At 43.5% G+C, this 18,905-nt stretch overlaps 1 long non-coding RNA gene across 1 annotated transcript; it reads left to right on the top strand.

Annotated features, from left to right (window-relative positions):
• The first annotated feature begins 14,967 nt into the window (after positions 1-14,967).
• LOC139837705 (uncharacterized) lies at positions 14,968-17,561 on the top strand. Its single transcript, XR_011754335.1, has 3 exons — positions 14,968-15,134; positions 16,108-16,168; positions 17,273-17,561. It is a non-coding gene; the product is annotated as an uncharacterized lncRNA (long non-coding RNA).
• Positions 17,562-18,905: the final 1,344 nt, after the last annotated feature.

Raw genomic sequence — 18,905 nt, 5'->3', positions numbered from 1 at the left:
CTGGTGGAATAATATGAAGAGAGAGATAGCACAATATGTGGCGGAATGCCATACCTGCCAGAGAGTGAAGGCTGAACACCAGAGTCCGGCAGGAAAGTTACAACCTTTACCTATTCCAGAATGGAAATGGGAGGAGATAGGGATGGATTTCATCACCGGACTACCCATGACCAATAAAAAGAAGGACATGATATGGGTAATCGTGGACCGGTTGACGAAGAGCGCACACTTCTTAGCGGTAAATCAGCAGGATAAAGGAGAGAAACTCATCGATCTTTACATCAAAGAGATCGTGAGTAAGCATGGAGTGCCCAAGAAGATCGTGTCGGATCGAGGATCCGTGTTCACATCAGCATTCTGGAAGCAACTACACGAAGCTTTAGGATCCAAGTTGGACTATAGTACCGCTTATCATCCCCAGACAGGTGGACAAACCGAGAGAACCAACCAGGTCTTAGAGGATATGCTTAGGGCTTGTGCCCTAGACTTCGGAGGATCATGGGAGGAGCACTTGCCACTAGCAGAGTTCTCATACAATAATAGCTATCAAAGCAGCATCAAGATGGCACCATTTGAAGCTTTGTATGGAAGGAAGTGTAGATCACCGATATGTTGGTATGAAGCCAGAGCAAGCAAAGAGTTCAACCCTGATTATGTCAAGGAAAAGCAACAAATCATTGACATTATCAGGGATAGGCTCAAGATAGCTCAAAGCCGACAGAAGAGTTATGCCGATCAAAAGAGGAGAACATGGGAGCCACGAGTTGGAGACATGGTATACCTTAAGGTGACCCCGATGAAAGGACTTCAGAGGTTTGGAGTGAAAGGAAAGCTCAGCCCTAGGTACATCGGACCTTTCAAAATTTTGAGTCAAAACCGAGGGGTAGCCTTTGAATTGGAATTACCGGGAAGGTTATCTCAGGTTCACAATGTATTCCATGTGTCGCAACTCCGAAAGTGTCTGAAGACCCCCGATGAACCAGTATCACATGAAGAGCTCGAGTTGCAACCAGACTTGACCTACATCGAGAAGCCAGCAAAGATTCTCGAGGAGAACTGGAAACAACTCAGGAATCGAGCCATAAAATACTGCAAGATACAATGGAAGCACCATCCCGAGAGGGAAGCTACCTGGGAAAAGGAGGAAGACCTGAGGAAAACATACCCCGAACTCTTCAGGTATTACAACCACAACTTCGGGACGAAGTTTTCTTTAAGGGGGAAAGGTTGTAATATCCCAGGTTTAGAGACGATCGAGGGGTAGATTTTAAGAAGGGATGTGCATTGCATGATAATTTACGGGGAAATTTCGCGCTTTTAAAACAAAACTGCATCGAAGGGGGACAGGTTTCTCTCTCGACACCTTACAGGGTCAGGGTTTCGAGAGTGCGATGAACTGGTTCCTACTTATCTAGATTAGGGTTTTGAGAAGAGAGAAGTGATATTACATTAAAATCTTAAGTTGCATGATTGAATTATAAGTTAAGTTGTTTGAATGAATTCAAACCAAATTTGAATTTGAATTTCAAATTCAAACATTAAATAATCATCACATAATTCAAATTTGAGATAATTTCACAAACAATTACTATTAAGCAATAATATAAGTAATACAACAATTACATTAAGCTCAATAAGGAAAACTTGAGCTTTATTGATCATCACACACATAATACATTGTCTTTACAATATTCAGATTTGAATTATGGAATTACAACACATTACAAGAATTGAATAAATAGAAAAAGAAAAAGGAAAATTACAAGTTATCTAAATAACCTAAACTACATTGTGATTTTCATGAATTCTATGATCTTGATGATCTTGAATTCATCCTGATCAGCACTTGGTACCTGCACACATACACAATCAATCAAGTATTAAGCCAAGTGAAAGCCACTTGGCAGGTTAGCAAATATATGGTGAAGAGTGGATATGATCAAGTCCCTGTCGAGCAGAGCCATGCCACAGATAGGATCAAGCCCAAGTGCACAGCACAGCACACACACACAGCCTAGCAGCTCACCAGGTCTGGTGCATGCTCAACAACACACACTAACCCGAGGAGTCACCAAATTGGTGCCAGGCCATGCTGTCGACCAAGAGGGCCAGCAAAGGATCATATAAAACCTTTTCCACCGCCAGAACTAGCTGTTCATCGACAGCAGCTTCACAGAGTAAGTCACAAGAACAGCAAGAACAGAAGAACAGCCACTGCTGTTCAACCATTCCACAAACACCAGAAATAAATCAGGAATCAAGGTTTGCAAGGAAGAGCAGGGCAAGCACCTCAATCCATCCAGAAGCAAACCCTCTACACCAACCCTATTTCTAGGAGCTGGAGTGAGGTATACCCCACAAAAGCCTGAGCAAGATCATACCTTGCTCATACATAAGCATACTTGCATCACAGGAGCACAAAAGGGTAGGAAAACCTTGGGTGTATCATCATTTGGTTACTAAACCAATTGGTGCCAGCAAGTACAACCAAGGCTAAAAGGAAAATAAACCAGGGAACACTGGTTGTGACAACACAGTGTCAACACCAGAGAAATCCAGCATGGATTTACTCCTTGTAGCCATTCAGATTCACAAAGCACCTATTAGCCTAGCTAAACCATCAGATGGACAGGCAACATGAGCCTATCCTGTTTATCAACATCTAGGCTACTGTAAATTCACTAAGTGACTAGCCAGTAAGCATCTATCCATCACAGAAAGCCACCAAATAGGGGAGCTACCCTAGGGCAGCATATGAATACTGCCAGGGACACCTCAAACCCTAGATCAGCCAAACCAACAAGCCAAATACAAATATCATCACCCTGATTGGGTTCAAAGAAGGGCTAGGGTTCCCAACCACTGTGGGCATCCATCTAGCCTAATCCAACCAATTGTGATGATCATCACTGTACAGTTCACATCAATTATCCACTCCATCAATTAAAGCAACATAGATAATTGAGATTAACAAGTAAATCATGAAACAGACACATGCTAATGATCCAGAGGATCACTGCAAGTGTCAGCTGATGCTTGAGCAAGCACTAGCACTGATCTGTGCCACACACATACACCTAAATAGGTAACAGCAATGCACAGGCACAGGTAAGCAAACCAATTATCAGTTATTGATGATCATAGGATCATCAGAGCTTGCCATAGCATGCTAGGGCATGCTAGAGCATCACTAAGCAACATAGCATGGACTAGACATTTAATTGGCCACAGATAATCAACAAGTGTTTCACAGATAACCAAAGGGATAATCAAATGATTGTATCCAGAAGCTCATCCAAGGCAGGATGAACCACTGGATCAAGATACATAAGTACAGCACTTAGTGCTCATCACTGAACCAAGCAGTTAAACCAACAGTAATGCTCAATCAAGCATACACATGAAATTGAGCACAAGGGACAGCATACCAGTGCCCTGGAACTTGCAAAATTGCAAAGAATACACATGGTAATCAAGCCAGGGCAGCCAAATTGAATACACATGAGTGTCTAGCAAGAATAGTAACTAGAACAGAGGCACAGGGAAGGATCCAAGCCAGATATGCAAGATTCAACAAGCATGTGGCTCTGGAATATGCACAGAACTGTGCACAACCAAGATAGCAAGAATTAAGCATAGCTAATGGGCAGAATAGGACAGCACCGTAGCTAGGATTCATGGCAGTAGCACAAGCAGCAGCACACGCCACACGAAGCTAGGCGCAACGAGCAGCGAAGAATAAAGACGGCAGACCCTCCATTAGGAGGAAAGCCTTAGCTAGAGCTACTGAGAGAGGAAGAAGAACAGGCACATAAGAGAGAAGAAGAGGTGGAGGACGTACCAGGGTCGAGCAGGCCAACCACCATGGCGGCCACGGCGGCACACGCCAGGGCGCGGCGGCGCCAGGCCAAGCTAGGCCATGGCGGCCCACAGCACCACCCCATCGTGGCGGCCACAGCACCATCACACCAGGGCTTGGGGAGCCGCGGGATCAAGCGGATCCCGAACCCTAGGCATGGCGGTGAGGGTCGATGACGAGCGAGGGACGGCGTCAGCTCCAAATCGACGCGGATAGAACGCATCACCGTCGTCTGGCGGTTCGATTGCGCCCCATGGCGTGGGCCATGGCGGCCGGGGACCGCCGGAATCGGCCGGCGGCGGTGCGGGCGACGCAGGTCGCCAGTGAGAGAGGAGGGGATTAGGGTTAGGTCGAGCGGCGCGGGGTGAGAGAGTGAGCGAGCGACCGCTCGGGTCAGTTGGACCCGAGCTGGTTTAGCCCAACCCACTGGGCTCCACTGACTGGTGGGCCCAGGGGCATATATGTCCTTTCACAATTTGATAATAACCCGAAACTTTGAAATTCAATAGAAAATTGATAAAAGCTCTAAAAAAATAATTAAAAATATGAAAATGGATCAGCATAAAATTCTCTATTTTAATAAAATACCAAACAGAATTTTTGAAGACAATTAAGAATAAGTTTTATTTTGATGATTTAAATAAGAATTTAAACCACATATATTATTTTCTAAAATGAAAATAAATCCATTAATGCAATTGGACTTTAAAAACACCTTGACAATATTTCAAGGTTGTATTTACCTAAATCAAGTATCTCCAAGATGTTCTTAGTATTTAACCTCTCACATGAAATTACAACGACATCGGAAGGGGGGAACAAACCCTAAAACTGGAATCATGCATAACTGCTTCTTTAACCATTGCCCTTATCGGACAATGATGCTATTTTTCAGAGACAGAGGACAAGGGTCAGTCCACACCATCCAACTGCAAAACTTTGCAGTGTTCAGGCAAGTTCATCACTTGCTCATGTCATTTGAGTATTTCTATCAAATTACTTGCGAAGTATTATGGTTATCACTATTGCATAAAAAACCAAAACCACTATTTTCATAACTATGAATATGACTATGTGGTGGGCAATGGAACCATGGATTGTGTTGATATGGTGGAGGTTCCATTGCAAGGGTTTATATCCATCTAGGATTAAACAACAAATGTCGATGATTCTTGTGCCGTAATACCCGTGTTAACCATAAGATCCGGAGTGGGACGGAGTAGTCAAAAGTGTTTCCACCTCTCGTTCATCAACGGATGCTCATTACCGGGTGCTCATGATCTTGCGAGACTTGATGCAGGGGTGGGAACCCGTAGAAGTCCCAACGGTAATGAGGTCTATGATGGGTTGCATCTGCCGGCGTAGGAATGTATGGTAGAGCCCTGCATTGACGTCGTGGTCGGAGTCCACCCTGAAATCTATGGGAATAATGGGGCCGGCGTGGACCCAGGGTCGGAGTATGCAACAAAGGGTGGGTGTTCGAGGTAGCGGAGGAACATGATTGGCTAGACCTTATACCGGGCCTCACACCGAAGGAAGTGTGGACGGGAAAGCTGCCCGGTTGACATGGGCATACCCTTCGGGTACCCATTATTAGTATACCCGGCTCGGCCCAATATGGAGAAGACTCAATATGGAGAAGGACCAACAAGGCAACCCGAAGAAGTAGTCGACTAGGACTCTTGTAAAACCCTAGGCTGGTTGCATATATAAAGCTAGCCAGGGCACCCGAAATAGAGAGGACAACAGATAGACAGAATATAGACAACATAGCTCCGCCTATGGCGGCACCCTGTAAACATACTTATGCTCATATACTGGATTGCTAGCAGCACGTAGGGATCCTCCACCGAGGGGACCCGAAGCTGGGTACGTCTAGTGCCTAATCTCGACCCCGGAATCTCCATCGTCGCTCTCTCCCGAAACCCTAGTCTACAATACGTAGGCATTGCCGAGGTATTCCCTCGTCAATTGGCGCCGTCCGTGGGGATCGCGACGACTGGATTTTGTTATCCAGGCGGGACCCTTCTACGTCAACATCAAGCTCGTGATCGGCTCAAGAATCAGCGGAAATTTCATTGGTTTCGGCTATCGCTAGATCGCCTGCATGCTCGGGACCTGAATTTTGGTGGTTCCGGCGGAACCCACGCGTGTCGAAGCTGACTACCCATCAAATTCGGATGGTCAAAAAAAAAATCTACAACGACAAGTACATGCAAAGGTGCTGATTCCCAAGCAACCGCCCGCAGTGCCTAACACGTGAAGACCATCGCTGCATGGCAGTACCCTTGATCTATCAACGCATCATCAATGCAATAGGTGCTATTTTTCCTTGCTAGTGCAATTTTTACTTTGCTTCGTGAATTCAATTGAGTTATATATTTATGGATGTTACACCTCTGATCTATCCATGAAACACTGGCGAACTTCAAATCGTGTGTGACTCGATGTCTCCCGGCGGAAGACGATAAGCTCGGTTGAGCTGCCATTGCGAAAGAAAAAATGTGAAGAATCGCTGCCAAAGTACACCCGATTTGAAGGGTCGACCTCACCTTCAACCGACAACACGCCATCTTCATCCGACACTAGAACCATCATCAGGTGCTATCGGTTAATTTATTCTTCGTAAATTTATTTTGGTCAAATATTTTTTCGCCTTGTGCTATTTGCGCGCAGATTTCCGCGTCCCAACACAACTTCAGATCGGAATAAGCTCCGACTACTTCGCTACCGCGCAATCACTACGCTCGGGAGCTCACCCGTCGAGGATCCACCATGTCGGCTGCGTCCGTTTCATCGATATCCCCTTTACATCGGCACGCTCGGGGACACACCTGTCGCGGATCCACTTCATCGACTACTTTCTATCGGGTCAACAACTTTCGGCTAAAACGCGGGAAGTTTCCACTTTATCGGTTGCGTCCTCTTCATCGACTACGTCGGCCACATCTACTACTTCCGGCCAGGCGCCACGTGACTACAGACTGCGTCCGAGGCACGACTTGCGTCCATATCGGCTTCGCCGCACCCGATAAAAAGCTAAGTTTTCTTCTTCCTCCAAGATTCAATTATTTATTTACTTTCGCCACACCCAAATACTCGGGGGCTGCATCATTACATCATTAGAGCAAATTCACCCAACACTGAGGGCTGTACCATTACTTTTTTACCGCAAATATACTCAGTTACTTGGTGAATTTCTTTTCTTCGGCTTAGTGGAATTATCTTCTCCGGCTCAATGGAATTATTTTCTCCGACTCAGTAGAATTATTTTCTTCGGCTTAGTGGATTTATTTCTTCGGCTCTGGACTTCCTCGGCTTAGTGGATTTATTTCTTCGGCTCTGGACTTCTTCGGCTTAGTAGATTTATTTTCTTCGGCTCTGGATATATCTTCCCCGACTCAGTGGATCTATTTTCTTGGGCTTAGTGCATTCATCTTTCTCGGCTTAGTGGATTTATCTTCTTCGGCTTATTGAATTTGTCTTCTTCGGGTTATCATTGGTTTCCTCTAACATAATACTACTCGACATAATTATGGCGGATTTATCATCTATAACTATTACTGGACTTATTTTCTTCGGGTCAATGGATTCATCCTCTATGATATCGGCGGATTCATATACTTCATATTTAATGGTGTAAGGGTATATTGCCCCTATGTGTGGTTTTGGTAATTAATGACAACCCCTATGGACTAATGTTTTCATTTAGTTTATATGAAGGAATATTCCATAGGTACTACTTGTTCTCCATGTGTTGGATTCAAGTATGGATGCCATGAAGATAAATGTATACCTTGTGTATTGGATCAAGAACATCGTATGAGAAGATACAAGGTTGAGTTGGACAAGTTCAAGATGAGTATCTTGAGTGGATCACATGCTTGAAGCTTGTCGTCCATTTGGTGATAATGGACATGTGAAGATGTGCATCAATAGAGCTTTCCCATCATGGTGTATGGGGGAGCATTTGTGAGTCTTCACGAAGCGACGATGATCAAGTGAGGCATTCCGGCTTGAGTGGAGCTTGAAGAGCTATCATCAAGATCAAGCGGGATGCGCAAGGCAAAGGTATGACCTTGGTAGGTTTTCCTTTTACCGGTCTCAAGGTGGTTGTTGGGAGACCGGATTATAGGATAGATAGCCGCACTATCAAGAGGGGCTTTCGGTTGGGTAACTTGATCGCATCGTCTTAGGGAGCTCAATCCTTTGCATACTTTGCATATCCTTATTGCTTCTTGGTGTTTCTCTGTGTGAGGTTCTTGAGCTTGTTGCTAGCTTTACAACAAGCCCAAGTTCATCGAAAACGGAATCCGCATGCATCTTCTATTGCGTTTTCGAGTTTGGACGTCTTCACCGTTTCTTGACGGTGGGAGACTCCCTCTCTAAAATCATCTAAAAATATTCTGTGAGGAGTCTCCATATTTCCAGTTTTTGTTGGGTTCTATTCGTCGTTATCTTTCCAACAAAATTGGTTTCATGTCAATCGGAGTTCGGGAGCGTTAGTTATCACAGTTTTTGTATAAACATGTTTTCCTGCTCACCCGGTCAGGGACCCGGTCGGACCGGCCTCTCAACCGGCCTGCCCGGCGTGCCGACCGGTCAACCGGGCGGCAACCGAGCTCCAAACGAAGAGCCAGCAGTTCCGGTTGCCGACCGGTCAGCCGGCCTGCAGACCGGGGTGTCCGGCGCTCGGCTTGGTCAGCAGGCGGCAACCGGGCGACAACCAGGTGACCTCGAGGTCCGGCCTATCAACCGGTTTGGACCGGCTGGTCCGGTCTGTGGCCCGGTCTGACCGGGCCCTGGACCGGACGGCCCGGCCCCAGGCCCGGTTGACCGGCCTCCTCGATGGTTGACTCAGCCCAACTTTTTCCCCAACGGTTATATTTGCTCTTGGGCTATAAATAGCCCTTCTTCCACCTTGGGCTGAGTAGTTCTTCCCATTCTCTCTCCTCCATTGTTGCATTTGAAGAACTTGCTCTCCTCTTTGATTCCTCCAACCATTCTTGCTCATTCTTGAGGGATCTAAGAGAGGAGATCTAGATCTACACTTCCACCAATCCATTTCTTCTCTAAGTGAGGGAATCTCTTGGGATCTAGATCTTGGAGTCTTTTGTTGACTTTCCCCATTGTTCTTCCTCTCCAATCTCATCCTAGCATTTGTTGTTTGGGTGGGATTTGAGAGTGAAGGATTTGAACACCTCTAGTGTTCTTGCTTTGCATCATTGCATAGTGTTGAGCTCTCCACCACGATTAGTTCGAGTGAGAGACAGTGAGCTTGTTACTCTTGGAGGGAAACCTCCTAGTTGGCTTGGCGGTTGGTGCTCCGGTGATCTCTTCAAGAAGATTGTGAAGAGGCCCGTGCTTCTCCTTCGTGGAGCTTGTGAAGTGGTTGTGGAGCTTGCCATCTCCGGAGCGGAGGAAAAGCTAACCATAAGGAAAGGGCCATTATCCTTCGTGGGTGTGGTTCGGAGAATAGGGTGAGCCTTCGTGGCGCGGGGAATCCTTCGTGGGACCTCCACTCCTCCAAACGTGACGTACCTTGTTGCAAAGCAAGGGAACACGGGAATACATCCTCGTCTCCGCGTGCCTCGGTTATTTCTATACCCGAGCTCTCTTTCCTTGTGATAGCCATCGTGCTTGAAGTACATATATCTTGCTATCACTTGTGCTACATATATCTTGTGCCTATCTTGCTTAGCTCTAGTTGCCATTGTTACACTTAGTTGAGCTTAGCATATTTAGGGTTTGTGCTTGTAAACTAAACGATAGTTTAATTCCGCATTCTTACAAGACAAATCCGCAAGAGTTTGTAATTGCCTATTCACCCCCCCCCCTCTAGGCGACATCTCGATCTTTCAAATGGCATAATCTTCAATGAGGATTCATCTCAAATACTTCATCTTGGATTCATCTTCAATGGCGTGATCTTCAATGGTTTAATCCTCAAACGATTTGATCTCCAATGGCGTAAATTTTTAGTGGATTCATGTTATATTATTGTTAATGGCTTCATCCTAAATGGCTTCGGCTAACACTCGGGGGCTCGACAATGACTTCGCCGCGAGTAACAACTGTGACACGGCGTGTAAGCAACAATCATGACATCACCCCAGCAGCGCTCGGGAGCTCGGCTATCTCTTCATCAACAATTTGATGGTATCCATTTTCGTTAATTCGGTGGTTTCTACTTCGGCTCGACTTTTTCGCTGCACTCGAAGACCTCATCGCGCATCGACTCCGTCGTGTCCAAAAAGCTAAGTGTTCTTTTATTTTGCACAAAGTTGATTATCGTTTACTTTCGTCGCACCCGACAGTTGGGGGCCGCGCGGCATATATTCACTTTACATATCATCGAATCTGAGCATCTGATACCGCATGCGAAAAAGAGAGTCAAGGGAAAGATAGAAAAAGTTTGTTTATTTGTGCAGGAGAAAGCAAAATTCAAAGTATATAAGAGAGAACCCGACAAAATTGTCTTCAGAGAGAACTCGACGAAATTGTCTTCAAGAAAGAACAGGTCCCGAAGAATTATCTTCAAGGAGGTCCCGAAGAATTATCTTCAAGGAGGTCCCGAAGAATTATCTTCAAAGAGGACCCGAAGAATTGTCCTCAGGGAGTACCCGAAGAATTGTCCTCAAAGAGGACCCGAAGAAATTTTCCTGAAGGAGGAACTCGACGAAATTTTCATCAAGGAGGAACTAAAAAAAAAAAAAAGAGGTGGACAAATCTTCGGGTCCATTGACTCGTCATATTGTTCCGAGCAAGAGCATCGGTGATATACCCGACAATATAGAATAACCAATATATTCGGCTGTCTCATCAAGCCCGAGAGAAAAATAGAAGAGCCCGCAAAATGGGTCATTGCATCAGCTGAACAAGGCACTTGACAAAATATTCTCAGAGCGCCAAAGTTGCGATCAATCTCTGAATGCCGCAAAACTTTGCGAAGGTAAGACCCCAGATCCGTTCTGCTGGGCGTGGTATCGCCGAAGACTGCGCTCTGCTACTTTTATCCGTATCAACAGATACGAAGAAAAATCCTAACGGACGCGTTAGGTACCCGATAAACATGACTGGGACTCGACAGAATGGTAAGACCTTAAGCGGCACCTGTCGAGTTAGCACCAGTATCCTGAGACCATGTCCAGGGACGTGATCTTGAAGTAGGTTTTTGCGGATTGCCACTAGAGCAGTTAACTAGTACCTGATCCGTCAGATGAACTAGCCCCAACTACCATTATCCCTGTACAATATAGATATGGATGTCAAATAAAAATAGCAACGGCCTGGAGTCAATAAAAAGAGGGGATGCGCCAAGTTCTTTATTGAGTAGTACAACTTGAGCCTATGCCAGGTGCAAGCACCTGCTCATAGGCTCGGGGGCTACTCTTATCGAGAGTATTGTTCACCCTCCCGATAAAAAAGAGGAAAAATTGTGGAGTCAATTACAAGCAAGTTGAGCCTACACCCAAGTGCAAACACTTGGATGTAGCCTCGGGGGCTACTCCCATCGGGAGCGCTGGTCGCGCACCCGATAGAAAGATAACTTCGACAATATCTACGGCAATTAAGGTTTGTAGACTCAACTCGATTCTACAACTCGAGTGGAGCCTACTCCCATCGGGAGCACATGGATTTCATCAAGTTTTCCAGAAATATAGTTAAGTTCTTCATCGAGTAGTACAACTTGAGTCTATGCCTAAGTGCAAGCACTTGCCCATAGACTCGGGGCTACTCCCATCGGGAGCGCTGCCGCGCACCCGATAATTTCAAGAATCGTCGACATCATCTACGCTACACATGATCTACGACATGGACCTCGCCTTGTGTTTCTTTGACTTCGGAGATGGTTATGCTTGGAGTTTCTACGCAAGTCTTCGACTTCCCTATAAACTCGGGGGCTACTGACATGGGCATACCCTTCGGGTACCCATTATTAGTATACCCGGCTCGGCCCAATATGGAGAAGACTCAATATGGAGAAGGCCCAACAAGGCAACCCGAAGAAGTAGTCGACTAGGACTCTTGTAAAACCCTAGGCTGGTTGCATATATAAAGCTAGCCAGGGCACCCGAAATAGAGAGGACAACAGATAGACAGAATATAGACAACATAGCTCCGCCTATGGCGGCACCCTGTAAACATACTTATGCTCATATACTGGATTGCTAGCAGCACGTAGGGATCCTCCACCGAGGGGACCCGAAGCTGGGTACGTCTTGTGCCTAATCTCGACCCCGGAATCTCCATCGTCGCTCTCTCCCGAAACCCTAGTCTACAATACGTAGGCATTGCCGAGGTATTCCCTCGTCACCGGTTGGCACCAAGGTTAAGATCTCTTATGGGTAAAGCAACACACCTCTGCAGAGTGTAAAGAACTGTGACCTATCACTCCCTGTTCCGGGATAAGGAACTGCGAACGCGGCCGGAAAGGAGCTCCATGAAGTTCTAGTAAACCGGTGAAGGCTGACGGACATAGCTCTTTGGAATAAAAGCAATCACTTGAAGAAATGTTTATCAAAACTTGCATTGGTATTAGACTTTCTGGTCTAATATCGTAGCTAGAGCATTAAACACCTCTTATCTATAATGAACTTGTTGAGTACGCTCGTACTCATACCACTCTTAAATCCCATGCTTAGATTGTCTGAATCGTCTGGAGGAGGACTACGACAACAATGAAGGAGCCGAGATCATCGGCTATGAAGAACCAGACCTCTCTGGAAGTATAGAAGGCGTAGACTACCTCATCGTCTACGGATCCGGGGAGGCTTCCGGAGGAGATCAAGCCTAGAGACATCCAGTAGTAGTAGTAACCGAGCAGCCGAACTCTTAGTATTTAGCTGCTCGAGGAAATAAATGTATAACTTAATGAGACTCTTATATTGGAAGCTAAGTTGGGTTCGCCTCGAACCCAGGAGTATTCCTCTTAGGACCCAAGAGGAGCTCCAAGACGACATGTGTATGATATTTGTAATAATAAATGAATGAGTTATGGACCTGCTATGTTCTGTTGTACTACTCTGAGGGATGTAATATTTGCGGAATGGTACTTCGTGAATGTTATATCAACGACTGGCATACTACAACATGCAGTGGTATGCAGGATCACCACAGTTGGTATCAGAGCAAACGCTTTGACCTTAGGTTGGAACCTAGTAAATGGGACCCAACGTTAGGAGTCAAATAGGATTAGTAAAGAATTCTCTAAAAATATGGTGTATATTCAATTGAGAATACAACAATCATATCTTTTAGTGCGATAATTCTTTATTATCTCTATTATGATGCTTTATTACTAATCTTATAATCTTTCTATTTCTACAGCCAACTCGTTGGTTGCTGCTCTCGGTGTCGTTACGACGCCGATCTCCCTTGCAAACCTCTATGCCCAGCTCCAAGCATATGATGAGCACCAGGCTATGCTACCTGGTCCGTCAGAGATGACCTTCGAGACCAGCGCCAATCTTACATCTCGCCAGCAGCGCCAATACGGGCAACAATCCAACAACCGCACCCGCGGTGACCGCGGTGATCGCCGTTCTGAGCGTCGGGATCGACGTCCCTACAACAACTACTCCGACGACCATTTGCAGCAACCCGGACATGGTGGTGGTCGTGCGCAAGGAGGGGGCCGTGGTCGTGGCTGTGGTCGCCGCCGCACCACGCCGTGGGTAGATGTCACGTGCCAAATCTGCGGACGTGATGAACATCCTGCCAAGGACTGCTGGTACCGATGGACTGATGGTGATGACGACTCGTTCGAAGGAAAAGGAGCTCATGTTGCTTCCTATGACATCGACACAAATTGGTACTCTGACACCGGTGCAACGCATCATATCACCAGCGAGCTCAACAATTTGACCGTTCGAGACAACTACCAGGGCTCTAACAAGGTCAACACTGCAAACAGGCAAGGTATGAAAATGTCACATCCCGAAATTTTCTAAATTTTGAAATGTAAAATAAAAATAAATTTAATGCTTGATTGTTTGAACTTGATTGAAAAATCACAAAGAATTAAAACTTTTAAAGTTATTTACAAGTTAATCCCAAAATAATGTTTTTATAGACTTTTGGTTTTAAACTATTTTCAAAATCAAACATACCATTGCTTTCGAAGTTTTCAAATCCTTAATGTATTTTTTTTATTTGAGAAAACAAAACCGCGAAAACTCTATTTGCAAAGAAATACCTAAATAGCCATATAGGCCAAGTTGTAAAATGATTATTTTATTTTCCCAAATGAATATTAAACAGGTCATTTGTTGTCCTAAAACTCTATTTTATTTTTTTTACAAATTTTTATAAACTTGTTTGGTATGCGTATGTTGAAACTATTCACATATAGCCATAGTGGCATAATTGTAATAAAAATAATATAAAATAATAATTTATAAAATTTAAGTGTTTATGTTATCCTATAAGAAGAAGAATAATTTTACAAACTTATAGGAATTTGATTCACTCAAATCGGAGTTACGAAACTCATTTTATCAAAGAAACAAGTAATAGATAAAAAAAAAAAGAAAAAAAGCAAACGGGCCGGCCAGCCGGACCGACCGGCCCAGCAACAGCCCGACCGGACCGACCGAGCCAGCCACCGACCGGCCGCCGCCACCATCGAAGGAAGGACCTGGCTGGTGCCAAAAATTCGTGCGTTTTAAACTTATCTCTACTTAAATATACTTTTTTTTGAGCTACACAACTCCGTTTTCAGATCCGTTTGTTTCTACGCGTTCCTAATTTCGAGCCCCACCTTTTCCACCGACCTATGGTCTATATAAACTCTCCACCAGACCGCAGTTTCGTTTTCCCTTTACTTCTCTCGAAATCCTACATCAACGAAATCTTAACTCTTTGATTTGACCACCAAAACTACCTCGAATCGCTTCGGGCTCTACACGAAAGTTGTAGATCTCGTCGAGATCTTTCAATCCCGACTAATCTCATCTATTTTCATCCACCATACACGGATAATTTCGCATCGCAAGGTGTCAGACCTGACAAAGGGAATCTTCAATTAGTTCGTGCTCGTTCCACGAAAATTCATGTTGAAATTTTTTCGATTTGAAGTACCAATTTGTCGCTCATATACAGATCTATTTCGAGTCAACCGGAGCCAAATCGTGTTTCAAAACGATCTCGAATCGTCATGACCTCAACACGGAAGTTGTTCCTCTCGTCAAGATCTTTCAATTGCCACAAGTTTCACCTTGTTTCGTTCACCGAGCAAGGAGAAAATCGTGTTGCAAGATTCAGATCTTATAAGGTATAACCCAGATCTTGTCAAACACATTAATCCGTTGTGAAAAGTAATTTGTGCGTTAGATAGATCTATTAATTATATACAACTTTGATGTAGAAAGTTTTTCCATCTGAGCAAATTTTTCTGATCAACTCAGTCTGCTCAAAGTCAAACTGCAGTCAGCAGTACAGTCAGCAGTCAACTGTACAGTCAGCAGTCAACTATACAGTACAGTCAGCGTCTCAGTCAAACTCGGTCAAACTAATTTTAAATGTAAATTTTAAATATCAGATTATGTGTCTAACTTAGAAATTCATTATAAAATCATCCAGAGGTCCAAAATTTACAAACTTTATATCGTTGGAAAGCTTATAACATGTAGAATCCAAATATGCAAGAATACTGTATATGTTATGTATTAGTTTTCGAATCATAATTCAAATGATTTAATTAATCCTTTTTCACTATAAAAATTATATCAAATAATCTACTAGTCCAAATTTAACAAATTTGTACTTTCTGGAATCCTCAGATCATGTAATACAACATGGAATAAGAATTGTACAACTTTGATACATGCACAAACTTGCTTTAGTAAAATCTATCCGAATCAGTAATTCGAAGATAATTCAAACTCTATAAATTATTTTTGAATAATTCCAGTTGGTCTAATCTTGTACTAGTGTAGCCTATCCAGGGAGGTCAAATTCATATTTTTACAACACATAATGCTTGCAGTAGCTAATTAATAAGGTTGTATATGTTAAGTAGATACTCGATTAATGGTTTTTCTAAATCAAATTAAATGTCCAGAATACTTTATTAACATTGCACATATCAGAGAACACATAATGCAACACATACACACTACCTCTCTTGTGAAATAAATTGGTGCATAGCATGCATGCATGTCTATGATTGTTCATATCGAATGTTATTTGATTTTGTAGTTGTTGTTGAATGGTGTGTTTATGCTGTGCTATATTTTATATTATAGTTCGTACGGAGAGGCACGTATTTTGATTAAGAGAAGTGAACGCGCTTCGACTACCAAAAAGGCAAGTGACACTCAAATCCTACCTATTTTATAATTATGCATTAGTGTTTTCAATTAGTATGCATGGTAGGGATTTTGTTTTCAAAAGAAAAGTATTATGCTATGCTTAGATCCTAGTAGTGTGTAGCCACCCTTTAAACACAAACTGCTAGGATTGTCAGAAGTGATTTAAAAATGATGCCAATGCTTGGTTTTACTTGTTGGTTAAAGTGTTGTTTGGAAAAAATTAAAGTTAATAACCTTAATGAAACACCTGGGTGGAATTGGTGTGGCTTTGGATTATGTTGAGTGGCTACCTGGGGCTACATACCTGGCAGTGAAAACCATGGTATGTGGTGGTGACCTGGGGGGTGAGTACACTTGTGGTTTGCCACCCAGGAACAAAGAGATTTCTATGTCTTCCGTGTTTAGTGTACTTCCAGTGCAGCCTTATGATATTATGAGCTCTGTCTTGATTGAGTAAGATGCGAGGGTTCAACTTGTTGCAAGACATTGGCTGGTAGCAGAATTATAGGTGGAAACGGGTCTTGCGGGTATGGTTGCTCTCTCCTTCTGAAAGGTCTCGTCTCATTCTTCTCTCTGGGTAGAATGGGTCGTAAGGTGAAAGTGCACAACCTCTGCAGAGTTTAGAACTAAGATCTTAGCCGTGTCCCCGGTTATGGACAATTGAGTCTCTAGACAAGGAAGTACGGAATAATCTCATCACCTTTTCTGAATTAAAAGTTTGTGTAGAAACATAGGACGGGGTTTTCCCAGGGCTACATACATGGCAGTGAAAACCATGGTATGTGGTGGTGACTTGAGGTTTATCCTGGTTGAGTGGCCCCAGGGCTACGTACCTGGAAGTGAAAACCATGGTATGTGGTGGTGCCCTGGGAGTCATCTTGACTTTGTGCCTTTTTTGTAAAAATCTTTTCAAGAATTATAAAATGTTTTGTTTTAAATAAAATGTAGGATAAAATTGGCTTTATGCAAATTTGCCTAAACTCCACTTGCCAAATATCATGTAGATAGTCATGCCCAAAACAACCACTATATAAGTGTCATTTGCCAGTACATCATTGTACTGACCTCCATTCGTGGGGCTGCATATTCAAACGTGCAGGATTTTCTAAGGAGAAGTACGTGGTAGGATCTCGAGTCTACATTCCAACATGACTGCCTATGGCACATGAAGATGATGAAGGCTCATTGCTGATTTACTTTCCGCTGTGTTTATTCTGAGCTAGTCCATGTGACTATGGAATTTGTAAGTTTTATTGTACCCTCTGGATCAACGATATAGTAATTTGATACTATTGCAATGATTACTATATTTTGTAATGTGTGTGCTATCAGTGATCCCGGGAATAGCACTATACACAGGTATCTTGTCTTTATTAAAAGGTAGGGTGCTACAGAATGGTATCAGAGCATAGTGTTGCCTGTAGAATCGAGACCCTAGGTTTGGATTAGAAATAGGAAGACCCTAGGATGAAATTTTTGTCTAATCCTATTTTAAATCAAAAAGATGTTTGCTTTGTGAAATTCCGGTATTCTCATCCACTTCATCTTCAAAATTGTTTTCCTCTCACTTTAGATGACCACCTTATCAAAACTATCAACAAGGACCGACGATGACTTGTGCCTGAAGTGAGGGACTGCTGCTTCGTGTGACATTCTTCGACTCTGCAAGAAGTGTTTCATGGAGAACCAATGAAAAACTTGAAGGAAGACTTCAATGCAGACTGCACAACACACGAAGATACACCGAAGGACTACAATAGAAATTTGAAACATCCAAAGCAGAAATAGATCAGACCACCATTAGCTCTCTTTTTATTGAAACGACGCTAGCATTAGAAAGTATTGATCTTACCAAATTGAGGTATGACCATGCTAGTTTGTTTGTGTTTGAACCATATTGCTTGATGCTTGTTAGATGTTGTTTGTAAGATGTTTTTCCTTGATCTGATGTGTTTGGGTAGGAAATCTTCTTTAGACCTTTCTATCTATTCTCATCTATATCCAACCCAGAGAATGTTTCCTTGGCAACTCGCCGTGGAGACACCAGTAGTGAAACCAACCCGGATGTTTCCTATCAAGATGAAGAAGAATAGTTTGTGAGATCCGCAAAACCCGAGCTAGAGATCGATAGAAATGTTTTGAAAACAATTCAGTAGTGGGGATTGAAACATTGATTCAATTATTCCATGGAAAGTTTTTGTCAAAACTTGTGAGGTTGACCAAGAGTTAGAATACGAGATATACCAAACTGAAAACAAGGAAATGATTGGGTGCGACATGGATTGGCCCCCATGGCGACTACTCATATTGTTTACTCTTGTATGAGGAATGGTAAATCTAGAGAGAGACATACCTACAAGAGAGACGTCGCTGATAAGCCTGAACCATATGATGAAAATAGATATTATGCCCTTATAGTAGGCAAGTGCTGCCAACCGTAGGACTACGGTGAGTTTGAAGATCTAGCTGCTAGATGAAGAGTGGTGAAAAGTTGTCGAAGACACCAAGATGGAAAAGATGAAAGATGACATGAAGTTTACACATCTTGATCTCCTTATTGACCCAAGGAGTGACCCATCAGTGTCAAAATTAGTTCAACCTATCATTTGGATTAGAAGCCGTACTAAGAATGAACCTTTTTGACTCACCTTGGAGAGATATGTTGTTCACTATATGTGAATAAACATTCTCCTATTCAATTTTAACTCAGAAGCCCTAAGCCATAGCTCTTT

This window comes from Lolium perenne, chromosome 3 (genome assembly GCF_019359855.2).
Source record: "Lolium perenne isolate Kyuss_39 chromosome 3, Kyuss_2.0, whole genome shotgun sequence".
Lineage (NCBI taxonomy): Eukaryota > Viridiplantae > Streptophyta > Magnoliopsida > Poales > Poaceae > Lolium > Lolium perenne.
This window is presented reverse-complemented; position numbering and strand designations above follow the sequence as displayed.